This window comes from Ranitomeya imitator, chromosome 1 (genome assembly GCF_032444005.1).
Source record: "Ranitomeya imitator isolate aRanImi1 chromosome 1, aRanImi1.pri, whole genome shotgun sequence".
Lineage (NCBI taxonomy): Eukaryota > Metazoa > Chordata > Amphibia > Anura > Dendrobatidae > Ranitomeya > Ranitomeya imitator.
Genome location: NC_091282.1, coordinates 53,171,126 through 53,186,436, shown reverse-complemented (window position 1 = coordinate 53,186,436; position 15,311 = coordinate 53,171,126). Strand labels below are relative to the sequence as shown.

The window sequence follows — 15,311 nt, the reverse complement described above, 5'->3', positions numbered from 1 at the left end:
TGATGTGCCATCCTGGATGAGCTTCACTACCTGAGCCACTTGTGTGGGTTGTAGAGTCCGTCTCATGCTACCACGAGTGTGAAAGCACAACCAACATTCAAAAGTGACCAAAACATCAGCCAGAAAGCATTGGTACTGAGATGTGGTCTGTGGTCCCCACCTGCAGAACCACTCCTTTATTGAGGGTGTCTTGATAATTGCCAATAATTTCCATCTGTTGTCTATTCCATTTTCACAACAGCATGTGAAATTGATTGTCAATCAGTGTTGCTTCCTAAGTGGAGAGTTTGATTTCACAGAAGTTTGATTTACTTGGAGTTATATTCTGTTGTTTAAGTGTTCCCTTTATTATTTAAGCAATGTATATTGGGGGTGAGACGGCATCTATAGTAGGGGCATAAATCCCACATGAGGAGGATGATCAGCAGCACAGAGGAATAGAAAACTATTGAGGCACTATAAATGGTATTATTATGGGGCACTGGGTGGTATTATTATGGGGCACTGGCTGGTATTATGGGGCACTGGCTGATATTGTTATGGGGCACTAGCTGGTATTATTATGTGGCACTGGCTGGCATTATTATGGGGCACTGACTGGCATTATTATGGGGCACTGGCTGGTATTATTATGGGGCACTGGCTGATATTTTTATGGGGCACTAGCTGGTATTATTATGTGGCACTGGCTGGCATTATTATGGGGCACTGACTGGCATTATTATGGGGCACTGGCTGGTATTATTATTGGGCACTAGCTGATATTATTGGGCACTAGCTGATATTATTTTGGGGCACTTGCTGGTATTATGGGGCACTGGCTGGTATTATTATGGGGCACTGGCTGGTTTTTGTTATGGGGCACTGGCTGGTATTATTGGGCACTAGCTGGTATTATTATGGGGTCACTGCAGATCTCTTTTATTATGGGGTCCCTGTGGATCTCTTTATTATGGGGTCACTACAGATCTCTTTACTATGGGGTCACTGCAGATCTCTTTTATTATGGGGTCACTGCAGATCTCTTTACCATGGGGTCACTGCAGATCTCTTTACTATGGGGTCACTGCAGATCTCTTTACCATGGGGTCACTGCAGATCTCTTTACCATGGGGTCACTGCAGATCTCTTTATTATGGGGTCACTGCAGATCTCTTTATTATGGGGTCACTGCAGATCTCTTTACTATGGGGTCACTGCGGATCTCTTTACTATGGGGTCACTGCAGATCTCTTTACTATGGGGTCACTGCCGATTTCTTTATTATGGGGTCACTGCAGATCTCATTATTATGGGGTCACTGCAGATCTCTTTACCATGGGGTCACTGCAGATCTCTTTACTATGGGGTCACTGCCGATTTCTTTATTATGGGGTCCCTGTGGATCTCATTATTATGGGGTCACTGCAGATCTCTTTACCATGGGGTCACTGCAGATCTCTTTACTACGGGGTCACTGTGGATCTCTTTATTATGGGGTCACTGCAGATCTCTTTACCATGGGGTCACTGCGGATCTCTTTACCATGGGGTCACTTCAGATCTCTTTACCATGGGGTCACTGCAGATCTCTTTGCTATGGGGTCACAGCGGATCTCTTTACTATGGGGTCTGTCTTTGTCATGGCACACATACGTCAGATTTATAACTTGATTTCTCTTTGTGGTTCTCAGTAAGGACCTGAGCACAATCTCTCTTATTCCGCATATCATGCAGCAATATTTTCTTTGAGTGTTGGAGCCTACGTAGCGCCGCCATCTCTGACCCTGGACAGAAAACGTCCCCTGAAAAGCCTCTGACCTGTATAATGGGAAGATGCAGATATGGCGCAGAACAATGACACTGGATTTAGAGCCCAGATCTCAGCCCGGATGCCGGTTACCAGCCTGGACAGCCACGGTGCCTGGTAAATACAGGGTGGATATTCCTTTTTTTTTTTTGTTAGAATTGCAGACCTGTAGAAATCAGATATTCCATAGTGTTACAGTATTTCATCTTTAGATAATGGGTGCACAAACTTATACAAGATTTTAGCTATTACTACATATGATCTATTAGTTACGTATCCGATGGGTTATCGATATCAGATTGGTAGGTTCCCGGCTTCAGCATCGCCGCTGATCAGCTGGTTCATGGGGACAAATCATTGCACATTATTAGTGGATATGGCTGACATTGCAGCTTAGGGTGGTTTCACACTTGCGTTTTTGTCTGCAGCGTTTTTTTTTCAAAAAAACGCATGCGTTTTTTCCCCCTATATTTAACATTGAAAACGCATGCGTTTTTGTTTGTACGCGTTTGGTCGCGTTTTGAAACGCATGCGTTTTTTTACTGCATGCGTTCATTTTCAGAAATGCAACTTGTAGTATTTTTGAGAGGCGTTTTTTGGACCAAAAAAAAACGCATGCGTTTTCATGCGTTTTTTGGGGGTCAAAAAATACATTGGAGTCAATGGGGACGCATGCGTTTTTTTGTGCATGCGTTTTTTTGCGTTAAAAACGCATGCGTTTTTCTATTAAAAAACCAGAAAACACACTGATATGCCACCCCCCAACATAAAGGTGATAAAGGGATCCTAACCCTAACCCTACCCCTAACCTTACCCCTAACCCTAAACCCTAAGGGATCCTAACCCTAACACTACCCCTAACCCTACCCCTAACCCTAAGGGATCCTAACCATAGCCCTACCCCTAACCCTAACCCTAAGGGATCCTAACCCTACCCCTAACCCTACCCCTAACCCTAACCCTAATCCCTTTAGGGTTAGGGGTAGGGTTAGGGTTAGGATCCCATAGGGTTAGAGGTAGGGTTAGGGGTAGGGTTAGGGTTAGGATCCCTTAGGGTTAGGGTTAGCGGTAGGGTTAGGGTTAGGATCCCTTTAGGGTTAGGGTTATGATCCCTAACCCTACCCCTAACCCTAACTATTTCTGTTTATAGTGGGTTTTTTACTTTATTTTGATGATTGGCAGCGGTCACACATTTCTCAGCATGCGTTTAAAAAACGCAAACGCATGAAAAAACGCATGTAAACGCGTCAAAACGCCGCGTTTTTTTCACCACATGCAAAAACGCATGCGTCAAAAAAACGCAGCGTTTGCACGCGTTTACATGCGTTTTTTCACCATGAATTTTTTTGCGTTTTTTACCGCAGAAACGCACCCAAAAAAACGCAAATGTGAAACCAGCCTTAGTCCCCTTTATCTGCTGCAGACAGCTGTAGTACCAGACACATCCACTAGCATAGGTGTGGCGCTGTCCTTGGTAAAGAACGTGTGGAGGGTGGAACATCGTGGCTCCTTCAATTGACGGAATCAGCTGCTTGAGGACTGTGCTGATATTTCACTCCCTGCTGATCTATCCTAAGAATAGGTCATTAATATTAAAGTCTCAGGAAAATCCCTTTAAATAATACAATTCTGGCCGCCTTCTTTCTCTTCACGAGGTAACTCACAGCATATGGATTTGTACAAACAGCATCATGAGCCATATAACTGTGCATGGGAGTGATCTTCTTTAACAGATGCATTTTTTTCAGCCTCAGAGTACATAGGGCTCGTTTGTAGTCTGTAACCATGGAGACACATTGGACCCAATAGGACCTGTGTACACAAAACAGTAGGGTACTTTTAATCAAAACTTAGCTATATTTTGCCTTTTTTAGGCATATGTTTGAAAAGATAGTGGTGGACAAAACACCCTATCACACAAATAGCAAAAGTGCATGACAATAAAATAGGCTGCTTAGTAAATGGAAAAGCCATCCCACCACGTCACGGTGACCCTATTCGAGACAGTCCTAACCGCTCATAGTAAAACCTTACCATTTGTCAAGTGACATGCATGTGGATAAGGGGTGAGCATGACTGACACACGGATAGTAGACACACAGCCATGGGGAACAACATGAATGTAATATCCAGCTCAAAGGAAGAGGAGGCTACACTTTTATTTGCACAGGATGCAAAAAATCTGAAAAAAAAACAAAAAAAGTGGTGGGTCAGCTAAAGGGACTGGGATAATTTTTGGACACGGATAATTTTTGGTCCAATCAAGAATTACTCTAATCAGAGGACCATTAGGGTATACTGTAATGTGGAGTTTGCTATCAGCAATGAACAGTAGATGAAACTAATGAATTTCACCCATTATTCTGCAGCACAAATGTAACATGGACGCAACATAATGAAGCTCCGTTGTGTGATACCTCAGCCTTTGCATTTCTATAGTGGGATGAAAACAGCCAAGCAACTTCTTCCAACTTAAAGTAGCACTACCAAGATAGTTTTCTTCTGTGAAGGACTTCGGATGAACCTCGTACATCTGGAGGAAGTGTAAGCACTGCAGCCAATCGCTGATTGTCAGCAGAGTTCACGAGGCTTATCAATGTGAAGTGAGTGGCCAGAGACCTGGCGCCGACTGCTGGAACGACTCTGCTGTGATAAGCGAGTACACGGTGCTTATATTTTACAAGGGTAAATATAATATTTAAGAATGGGTTGTCCGCGTATTTATCAGGGTAGTCCAGGACTTTTCAATTGAAAACTTATCCATAGGAAACGTCATCAATATGAGATTGATGGGGGTCTGATGCCATCAACAAGCTGAAATCCAGCTGCTGGGCTTAAGCGATTTATGTGTGGGGGGGGGGGAGACACAGCAGTCCCATGCAGCCAGGTGTTAGACCCCACCCATCTCATATTGTTTATCTATCCATTGCAAAGTCCTGGACGACCCCTTTAAGGATAACCAGTCCTCTTCTAAAGCTAAGGCTGGAGTCACACATCCTGGTGTTGTGATCCATATGCGGACCGTGAAGCACGGACTGGCCGCAGATCTCCTGACCCGAATTGCATTCGAGAGTTTGGCCCAAGTTTGGTCCGAATTGCCTCAGTTTTTCTCGTACGTGAAAAAAAAAAAAAAGTTTCTCCACCTTTTCCTATTTGACAGTCCATGAAAATCGGACTGCAATCGGATGCCATTCGAGTACTGTTGGATTTTTTTTTTCACACTTGTATTGACCATTTTGATCCAATGCTCAGGTCAAAACCGGACATGTTTCCTTGATTTTACGCAGATTGCTCAGTCCTTGCAAAGTCATGGACATGTGATTGACCCCATTCTCTATTATAGGTAAAAGTGATATCCGTGAAAAGCACCGATCACACTCGTACACAAGAAACGGAGGTCTGAATGAGGCCCTACAGAGGGCAGAGTCAAGTGATTCAGGTCTTCCGATCGTTTTGCTCCTGATATCTCCGGGCCAAACGCATTGTCTTCTACTGGCCCACGGCTATAGGTTATCTAAAAATACACATATAAAACATGGAAATCTGGTCTTCATGACACCGTGTTGTGTTTTTCCACTCGCTCTGGCAGAATGATATCTTCAGCTCAGTCTTCTTGGCTACGTGATGAAAGTAATAGCCTGGAGGACTTGGCTAAATCTCTGCATTTTCATGGTTTTGCCCATCACTGCTGGTTAAAACCGGAGCAATTTGTGTTTCTTTTTTTCATAAGTAAAAGGAAAAAAATAAATCAAAAGATGAGTTTAACATATGTTTTTCACAATTTATCTGATTGTCTCCAGGCCACAAAGCAAATTCAATTTTTCATGGAAATATGGTTCTGAGAGTATAACTGTACGTGTTTTTGATAATTATGGGTTAAGTGTGGTCATCTCCACTTCCTCCCTATTTAAAAAGAGGCTTCCCCTTTAAATCACATGATTAAAAACAGAGAAAAAATAAACGTGCATATTCTACTTGTATAATCCTTCCTGCCGAGACGCTGAATAGCAATATACACCAATAAGTCAACATCCAATGTACTGCGTCATGGCTGGTAGTCAGTGGCATAAGTAGAGTCTGATGGCCCCAATGCAAGATATGGACTGGGCCCCCCATCCTGAATATATATGTATACCCTCCGTCCTCATATATGCACCTCATAATCATTCATAAAGTATAATGCACAGCCCATAGTCCTCCATAGTGTATAATGCACATCTCATAGTCCTCCACAAAGTATAATGCACAGCCCATAGTCCTCCATGAAGTATAATGCACATCTCATAGTCCTCCATAAAGTATAATGCTCAGCCCATAGTCCTCCATAAAGTATAATGCTCAGCCCATAGTCATCCATAAAGTATAATGCACAGCCCATAGCCATCCATAAAGTATAATGCACAGCCCATAGTCCTCCATAGTGTATAATGCACATCTCATAATCCTCCACAAAGTGTAATGCACAGCCCATAGTCATCCACAAAGTATAATGCACAGCCCATAGTCCTCCATGAAGTATAATGCACAGCCCATAGTCATCCATAAAATATAATGCACAGCCCATAGTCATTCATAAAGTATAATGCACATCTCATAGTCCTCCATAAAGTATAATGCTCAGCCCATATTCATCCATAAAGTATAATGCACAGACCATAGTCATCCATAAATTATAATGCACAGCCCATAGTCCTCCATAAAATATAATGCACAGCCCATAGTCATTCATAAAGTATAATGCACAGCCCATAGTCCTCCATAAAATATAATGCACAGCCCATAGTCATCCATAAAGTATAATGCGCAGCCCATAGTCATTCATAAAGTATAATGCGCAGCCCATAGTCATTCATAAAGTATAATGCGCAGCCCATAGTCATTCATAAAGTATAATGCACAGACCATAGTCCTCCATAAAGTATAATGCACCCCATAGTCATCCATAAAGTATATTGCACAGCCCATAGTCATCCATAAAGTACAATGCACCCCATAGTCCTCCATAAAGTATAATGCACAGCCCATAGTCATCCATAAAATATAATGCACAGCCCATAGTCATCCATAAAGTATAATGCACAGCCCATAGTCCTCCATAAAGTATAATGCACAGCCCATAGTCATCCATAAAGTACAATGCACATCCCATAGTCATCCATAAAGTACAATGCACCCCATAGTCATCCATAAAGTATAATGCACAGCCCATAGTCATCCATAAAGTATAATGCACAGCCTATAGTCCTCCATAAAGTATAATGCACAGCCCATAGTCATTCATAAAATATAATGCACAGCCCATAGTCCTCCATAAAGTATAATGTACAGCCTATAGTCCTCCATAAAGTATAATGCACAGCCTATAGTCCTCCATAAAGTATAATGCACAGCCCATAGTCATCCAAAAAGTATAATGCACAGCCCATAGTCATCCATAAAGTATAATGTACAGCCTATAGTCCTCCATAAAGTATAATGCACAGCCTATAGTCCTCCATAAAGTATATTGCACAGCCCATAGTCATCAATAGAGTACAATGCACAGCCCATAGTCCTCCATAAAGTATAATACACAGCCCATAGTCATCCATAAAGTATAATGCACAGCCCATAGTCATCCATAAAGTATAATGCACAGCCCATAGTCCTCCATAAAGTATAATGCACAGCCCATAGTCATCCATAAAGCATAATGCACAGCCCATAGTCCTCCATAAAGTATAATGCACAGCCCATAGTCATCCATAAAGTATAATGCACAGCCCATAGTCATCCATAAAGAATAATGTACAGCCCATAGTCATCCATAAAGTATAATGTACAGCCCATAGTCATCCATAAAGTATAATGTACAGCCATAGTCTTCCATTAAGTATAATGTACAGCCCATAGTCATCCATAAAGTATAATGCACAGCCCATAGTCATCCATAAAGTATAATGTACAGCCATAGTCCTCCATAAAGTATAATGTACAGCCCATAGTCATCCATAAAGTATAATGCACAGCCCATAGTCATCCATAAAGTATATTGCACAGCCCATAGTCCTCCATAAAGTATAATGCACAGCCCAAAGTCATCCATAAAGTATAGTGCACAGCCCATAGTCATCCATAAAGTATATTGCACAGCCCATAGTCATCCATAAAGTATATTGCACAGCCCATAGTCATCCATAAAGTATAATGCACAGCCCATAGTCCTCCATAAAGTATAATGCACCCCATAGTCCTCCATAAAGTATAATGCACAGCCCATAGTCATCCATAAAGTATAATGCACAGCCCATAGTCCTCCATAAATATAATGCACAGCCCATAGTCTTCCATAAAGTACAATGCACCCCATAGTCCTCCATAAAGTACAATGCACCCCATAGTCCTCCATAAAGTATAATGCACAGCCCATAGTCATCCATAAAGTACAATGCACCCCATAGTCATCCATAAAGTATATTGCACAGCCCATAGTCATCCATAAAGTACAATGCACCCCATAGTCCTCCATAAAGTATAATGCACAGCCCATAGTCATCCATAAAATATAATGCACAGCCCATAGTCATCCATAAAGTATAATGCACAGCCCATAGTCCTCCATAAAGTATAATGCACAGCCCATAGTCATCCATAAAGTACAATGCACCCCATAGTCATCCATAAAGTATAATGCACATCCCATAGTCATCCATAAAGTACAATGCACCCCATAGTCATCCATAAAGTATAATGCACAGCCCATAGTCATCCATAAAGTATAATGCACAGCCTATAGTCCTCCATAAAGTATAATGCACAGCCCATAGTCATTCATAAAATATAATGCACAGCCCATAGTCCTCCATAAAGTATAATGTACAGCCTATAGTCCTCCATAAAGTATAATGCACAGCCTATAGTCCTCCATAAAGTATAATGCACAGCCCATAGTCATCCATAAAGAATAATGTACAGCCCATAGTCATCCATAAAGTATAATGTACAGCCCATAGTCATCCATAAAGTATAATGTACAGCCATAGTCTTCCATTAAGTATAATGTACAGCCCATAGTCATCCATAAAGTATAATGCACAGCCCATAGTCATCCATAAAGTATAATGTACAGCCATAGTCCTCCATAAAGTATAATGTACAGCCCATAGTCATCCATAAAGTATAATGTACAGCCATAGTCATCCATAAAGTATAATGCACAGCCCATAGTCATCCATAAAGTATATTGCACAGCCCATAGTCCTCCATAAAGTATAATGCACAGCCCAAAGTCATCCATAAAGTATAGTGCACAGCCCATAGTCATCCATAAAGTATATTGCACAGCCCATAGTCATCCATAAAGTATATTGCACAGCCCATAGTCCTCCATAAAGTATAATACACAGCCCATAGTCCTCCATAAAGTATAATGCACAGCCCATAGTCCTCCATAAAGTATAATGCACAGCCCATAGTCATTCATAAAGTATAATGCACAGCTCATAGTCCTCCATAAAGTATAATGCACAGCCTATAGTCCTCCATAAAGTATAGTGCACAGCCCATAGTCATCCATAAAGTATATTGCACAGCCCATAGTCATCCATAAAGTATATTGCACAGCCCATAGTCCTCCATAAAGTATAATACACAGCCCATAGTCCTCCATAAAGTATAATGCACAGCCCATAGTCCTCCATAAAGTATAATGCACAGCCCATAGTCATTCATAAAGTATAATGCACAGCTCATAGTCCTCCATAAAGTATAATGCACAGCCCATAGTCCTCCATAAAGTATAATGCACAGCCCATAGTCATCCATAAAGTATAATGCACAGCCCATAGTCCTCCATAAAGTATAATGCACCCCATAGTCCTCCATAAAGTATAATGCACAGCCCATAGTCATCTATAAAGTATAATGCACAGCCCATAGTCCTCCATAAATATAATGCACAGCCCATAGTCTTCCATAAAGTACAATGCACCCCATAGTCCTCCATAAAGTACAATGCACCCCATAGTCCTCCATAAAGTATAATGCACAGCTCATAGTCATCCATAACGTATAATGCACAGCCCATAGTCATCCATAAAGTATATTGCACAGCCCATAGTCATCCATAAAGTATATTGCACAGCCCATAGTCCTCCATAAAGTATAATGTACAGCCCATAGTCATCCATAAAGTATAATGCACAGCCCATAGTCTTCCATAAAGTACAATGCACATCCCATAGTCCTCCATAAAGTATAATGCACAGCCCATAGTCCTCCATAAAGTATAATGCACAGCCCATAGTCTTCCATAAAGTACAATGCACAGCCCATAGTCCTCCATAAAGTACAATGCAGCCCATAGTCCTCCATAAAGTATAATGCACAGCCCATAGTCATCCATAACGTATAACGCACAGCCCATAGTCATCCATAAAGTATATTGCACAGCCCATAGTCATCCATAAAGTTTATTGCACAGCCCATAGTCCTCCATAAAGTATAATGTACAGCCCATAGTCATCCATAAAGTATAATGCACAGCCCATAGTCCTCCATAAAGTATATTGCACAGCCCATAGTCATCCATAAAGTACAATGCACCCCATAGTCATCCATAAAGTATAATGCACAGCCCATAGTCCTCCATAAAGTATAATGCACAGCCCATAGTCCTCCATAAAGTATATTGCACAGCCCATAGTCATCCATAAAGTACAATGCACCCCATAGTCCTCCATAAAGTATAATGCACAAGCGCCCATTGAACTGTGTAATATACAACCTAAATAATTCCTCCACACACTATCCAAATAGTAGGTTCATATATTGTCCAAATAACAGTACCATATAGTGTCCAAATAAAACCGTAATTCAGAATATAAATAACAGTGCCAAATAGAGTATACATAATACCTCCATAGTTTCCAAATAACAATCGCAAATAGCTTAAGAATAACTCTGTACAGAATCCAAATAAAGTGTTGGATAGTACCTATATAATACCTCCTTATGGTGCCCAATAAAAGCACCAGATAATCTAAAATAATATTTCTATACATGTTCTTGCTAGGCCACTGTATGGAAGTATTATGTAGATTATACGGTGCTGTTATTTGGCACCATATGGAGGTATTTGCCAAATTGTACCAAAATAATGACTAAATAACAGTGTCCTATACAACTTAAATAATACCTCCATACAGTGTTCTAATAATAATGTCGTAACAATACGTCCATAAAGTATCTAAAAAAAAAAATGGCAATCCTGTATACCTTCTGGGAAATATATAAGCTTCCTCACAATCCCACAAAGCTTTTTGATGCTGGTATGTGTTAGTAGCGTCGCAAATTACACTTTTAGTACCCCACAAATCATCCGCCTTCAAATTGGCATCTTTTGCAAGAAATTGCCTGGCACTTCTGCTTGGCACACTAAACCTGGCCTGCCTTCACCTGCTGCGCCCTCGGAGCTGAGCTAGATCAAACATTCTGACATTTGGTGTTTGCATTGTTTAATACGCCCTTCTCCCCCTCCTGTAGCCCCACACCCAGATCCTTAGAATATCCTTGCGACTGACGTCCGCACCCTCGCTGTCAGTGACTCAGGCGTCCACCCTGCATGATATTATTTCCCCTAAGCATCTGTTGCTGATTTCATTGCTATGTAGTAAATATCAGTCCCCCCACATTCCCCAGTATGTATACTGTATGTGTATATATATATATGTGTGTGTATATGTATACACATCCTGGTGGGCACAGCCACGACCGTCGATCCTTGTGTGACGGGCAGAGTTATCACCATGTGTTTATCTGACTTTTTCCATTCTGCTCTCAGCTCTTTGAGATGTTGCGGTCGGGAAATGGTCTGAATTTTATTTTAGAAAGGAAGCGAACCCACCCAGAGTGGGCTGCAGCTGAAATAGTATCTCCCAGGCTCTTCCCAAATCTTGGTTTATTTCGGGAAAAAAAAAAAAAAGGGGGTAGTGGGTTGCTTCCTCTGGGCACCTGAACAGAAGGCAGAGTGATATTGTCAAGTAGGCATATATTAAGGTGTCCTGTAAGGAGGTGACCGGTGGTGGTCAGAAGTTCAAGAAAAACTACAGAAATGTTTGCTCCTGTCATGGTGGTCAGCCACAAACTTCCACAATATAAAGATGTCCTGGCAGTAACACTTGCACCTCGCCTAGACTGCAGGAAGCTCCTATAGAACGGATATTGCACCAATCGCGGACAGGGGACAAGAATGAGTCCTGATACTTTTAGGCAGGGATTGTGTGCAACGTAATACCGATTATAGGGGGAATTTAAGACAAAGCCTGGGGTAAGGTTTTTTTTTTTAGGTTAAATGGCGCAGTAGCTTATACTGACATCCCCTCTATGAGTACCACATAGTGCCCCAATGATTAAAGAGGAACTAAACGTTTTTTTTTCTTCCTTTCGACAAGCGTGGAAAGTTACGAAACTTTGTAAAACTTTGTATAAGGGAAATTGTCTTCATTCCTCTAAATAGATTGGATGTAAGTGGCTTCTAAACCCTGATTTTCTCCAGACTATTTACCTGCCTTCTTCTGCTGCACCGGTATCAGAACCTTCTTGTCACGGGGTCCTTCTCTGATACCACACAATCAACAGAGCGAGGGAAGTGTGAACAATCCCAAGACTTTTATTATAGGCAGAACTAAAAGGTCCATAAACAATCCACCACACTGAGGATAAGATAGTCCAGAACACGAATGCAGGTCAGTAACAGGATAAAATGTCCAAGGAGATGAGAGTCCAACAATCCAGCAGACAGAGGATAAAAAATCCATATGCTTCCCTTTCTGTCTGACGTGCTGTGTTCACACTATCCTCACTACACAGGATCTGACTTCCCAGCTCCTGTCCTCCCCAGCCCCCTCTTTATGTCCAGGGGTAGTCAGACAGGTTGGGGTGGTTTTCAGGCCTCCCAGACCTGACAAAGGTGCCTTGTGGATTAAAGGCCCCTTCACACTTAGCGACGCTGCAGCGATACCGACAACGATCCGGATCGCTGCAGCGTCGCTGTTTGGTCGCTGGAGAGCTGTCACACAGACCGCTCTCCAGCGACCAACGATGTCGGTAACCAGGGTAAACATCGGGTAACTAAGCGCAGGGCCGCGCTTAGTAACCCGATGTTTACCCTGGTTACCATCCTAAAAGTAAAAAAAACAAACAGTACATACTTACCTAACGCTGTCTGTCCTCCAGCGCTGTGCTCTGCTCTCCTCCTGTACTGTCTGTGTGAGCACAGCGGCCGGAAAGCAGAGCGGTGACGTCACCACTCTGCTTTCCGGCTGACCGACGCTCACAGACAGTGCAGGAGGAATGCAGAGCACAGCGCTGGAGGACAGACAGCGTTAGGTAAGTATGTACTGTTTGTTTTTTTTACTTTTAGGATGGTAACCAGGGTAAACATCGGGTTACTAAGCGCGGCCCTGCGCTTAGTTACCCGATGTTTACCCTGGTTACCAGTGAAGACATCGCTGGATCGGTGTCACACACGCCGATCCAGCGATGTCCACGGGAGATCCAGCGACGAAATAAAGTTCTGGACTTTGTTCAGCGACCAACGATCTCCCAGCAGGGGCCTGATCGTTGGTCGCTGTCACACATAACAATTTTATTAACGATATCGTTGCTACGTCACAAAAAGCAACGATATCGTTAACAATATCGTTATGTGTGAAGGTACCTTAAGGCACTAGGCACGACAGGGGGTAATGGAGAGGCATAGATACAGTCAGGCTGCAGACAGTAAGTGATCTAATCCAATTATCAGCCTTTTGGAAGGTAATTGAGACTCTAGACAATATGGGGAATACACGGAATGATACAGGGCAACAACAGAATGCTATGAAAATCAGTAAAGTATAAATATACACAAAATGATACCCACATAACATATCACACCATCACTCGTCTCATTTGGACCCAACTATTGGACCCTCGTCTATGATCTGTATCTGGGAGCCACTAAGTAAGAGAGATGGTAACTAGAGATGAGCAAATCCGAACGGTAATGCACCTGGTGTCCAGTGGTGAACTCCGAACGTGGACTTCTTCTGGAAATACAGTTTGGGGAGGAGAGGGAAAGAGAGGGAGGTAGAGAGAGAAAGAGAGAGATTTTCCAACCTCCAAAGTTCAGGCCCCCATTGATTTCTAAGGGATTAGGGATCAGGTTTAAGTTCTGGTACTTTGGACTAAAGTTCGGTAGAACCAGATGAGCCAAAACTTCCACTGATCCTCTCATCTCTAATGGTGACATGGGTGGCACATTTATTTAATCGACCCTCATGGCCGGGGAGTCCATTTTCAGGTCATACTTGGCATTTTCTTGCATGGCAGAAGTGCCAGGGGAGACAATTGCAGAGTCCTCATTTCCTCTTGTCTGTGCGACCGTCTGCCATACTGGGTCCGTATACTCCAGAGCTGGAACTGGCGACACAGCCAAACTGATTCACAGTGTAATAAACAGGATTATTGCATCACTTTTATTGCCGCTTACACCCAAAATGGAGCAAATGGCAGAAAAAGTGCAATTGTGCAGTGAGAGAAGTACATATATGTATACAGTATATATAGAAATACAATGGGACAGATGAGAGGTGTGGGCATAAATGACCGGAGGGAGGGGATCTCCTTCCTGGCTATTCTCTCTCTCTGGCAGGATATGTATCACTGGGATTGGTCTTCCCCATTGAGAGCACCTTCACCTTTCACTTCCATTGCTTGGAAATAAACCATCATAATAACTAGTGAAGGGTAGATTTTCTTTTACATGAGATCACAACTTTTACTTAATAAGGTAGAACAGATTTTATGGCTCCTTATGTAATTATTATTATTATACATTTTTATAGCGCCATTTATTCCATGGCGCTTTACATGTGATGCAATGATCAGTCCAGTATATCAAGGTCATTTGGGAGTTAAAGCGGACCTATTGTCGGGGTTTATTCATTTAACCTGTTCTGATTCATTTCTTAATGTATTTTTAGATTGTACATAATTTTTTATTTTCTCATACAGATATAGGAATATCCTGCAAAGGAATAGAGTAAACTGATAACAGTGTAGCTTCTGTCAGCCACCAGTAGGGGGAGCTCAGCGCAGACAAATGTCTAAATCTAACAATCGGTGGTTGAGTGATAACGTAAGAAGTTATTCTCATCCTGCAGCTGAAAAAAACAGCTACAACTAAGCATCGGACACAGGAGAATGAAGTAATAAGGGGGCACAATAAAAAAAAATCTATTTATGATTTTTGAGAGGATAATGAAATAATGGGGGGTAATAATCAACAGTAAAATGTGGTGGTAATGTGATCGTCTGTGGCTGTTTTACTGCTTCAGGACCCATGAATTCTGTTGTCTACCAAAAAATCCTGAAGGAGAATGTCCGGCCATCTGTTCGTGACCTCAAGCAGAACCGCACTTGGGTTATACAGCAGGACAATGGTCCAAAACACACCAGCAGGTCCATCTCTGAATGGCTTAAGAAAAACAAAATTCAGACTT

General features: G+C 42.1%; 1 protein-coding gene across 3 annotated transcripts in view; it reads left to right on the top strand.

Moving 5' to 3' along the window:
• Positions 1-15,311, top strand: part of ZBTB7C (zinc finger and BTB domain containing 7C) — a 69,790-nt gene that overhangs the window by 15,475 nt on the left and 39,004 nt on the right. The window contains exons 1-2 of one of the 3 annotated variants that reach the window (XM_069746619.1): positions 1,772-1,905; positions 4,158-4,473. The exons of 1 other annotated variant lie outside the window; for it this stretch is intronic. The gene's annotated coding sequence lies outside the window, so the exon portion shown is untranslated. Of the gene's footprint in view, positions 1-1,771; positions 1,906-4,157; positions 4,474-15,311 lie in introns of those variants that run through there. One more of the 3 variants, XM_069746611.1, reaches the window with a different exon arrangement.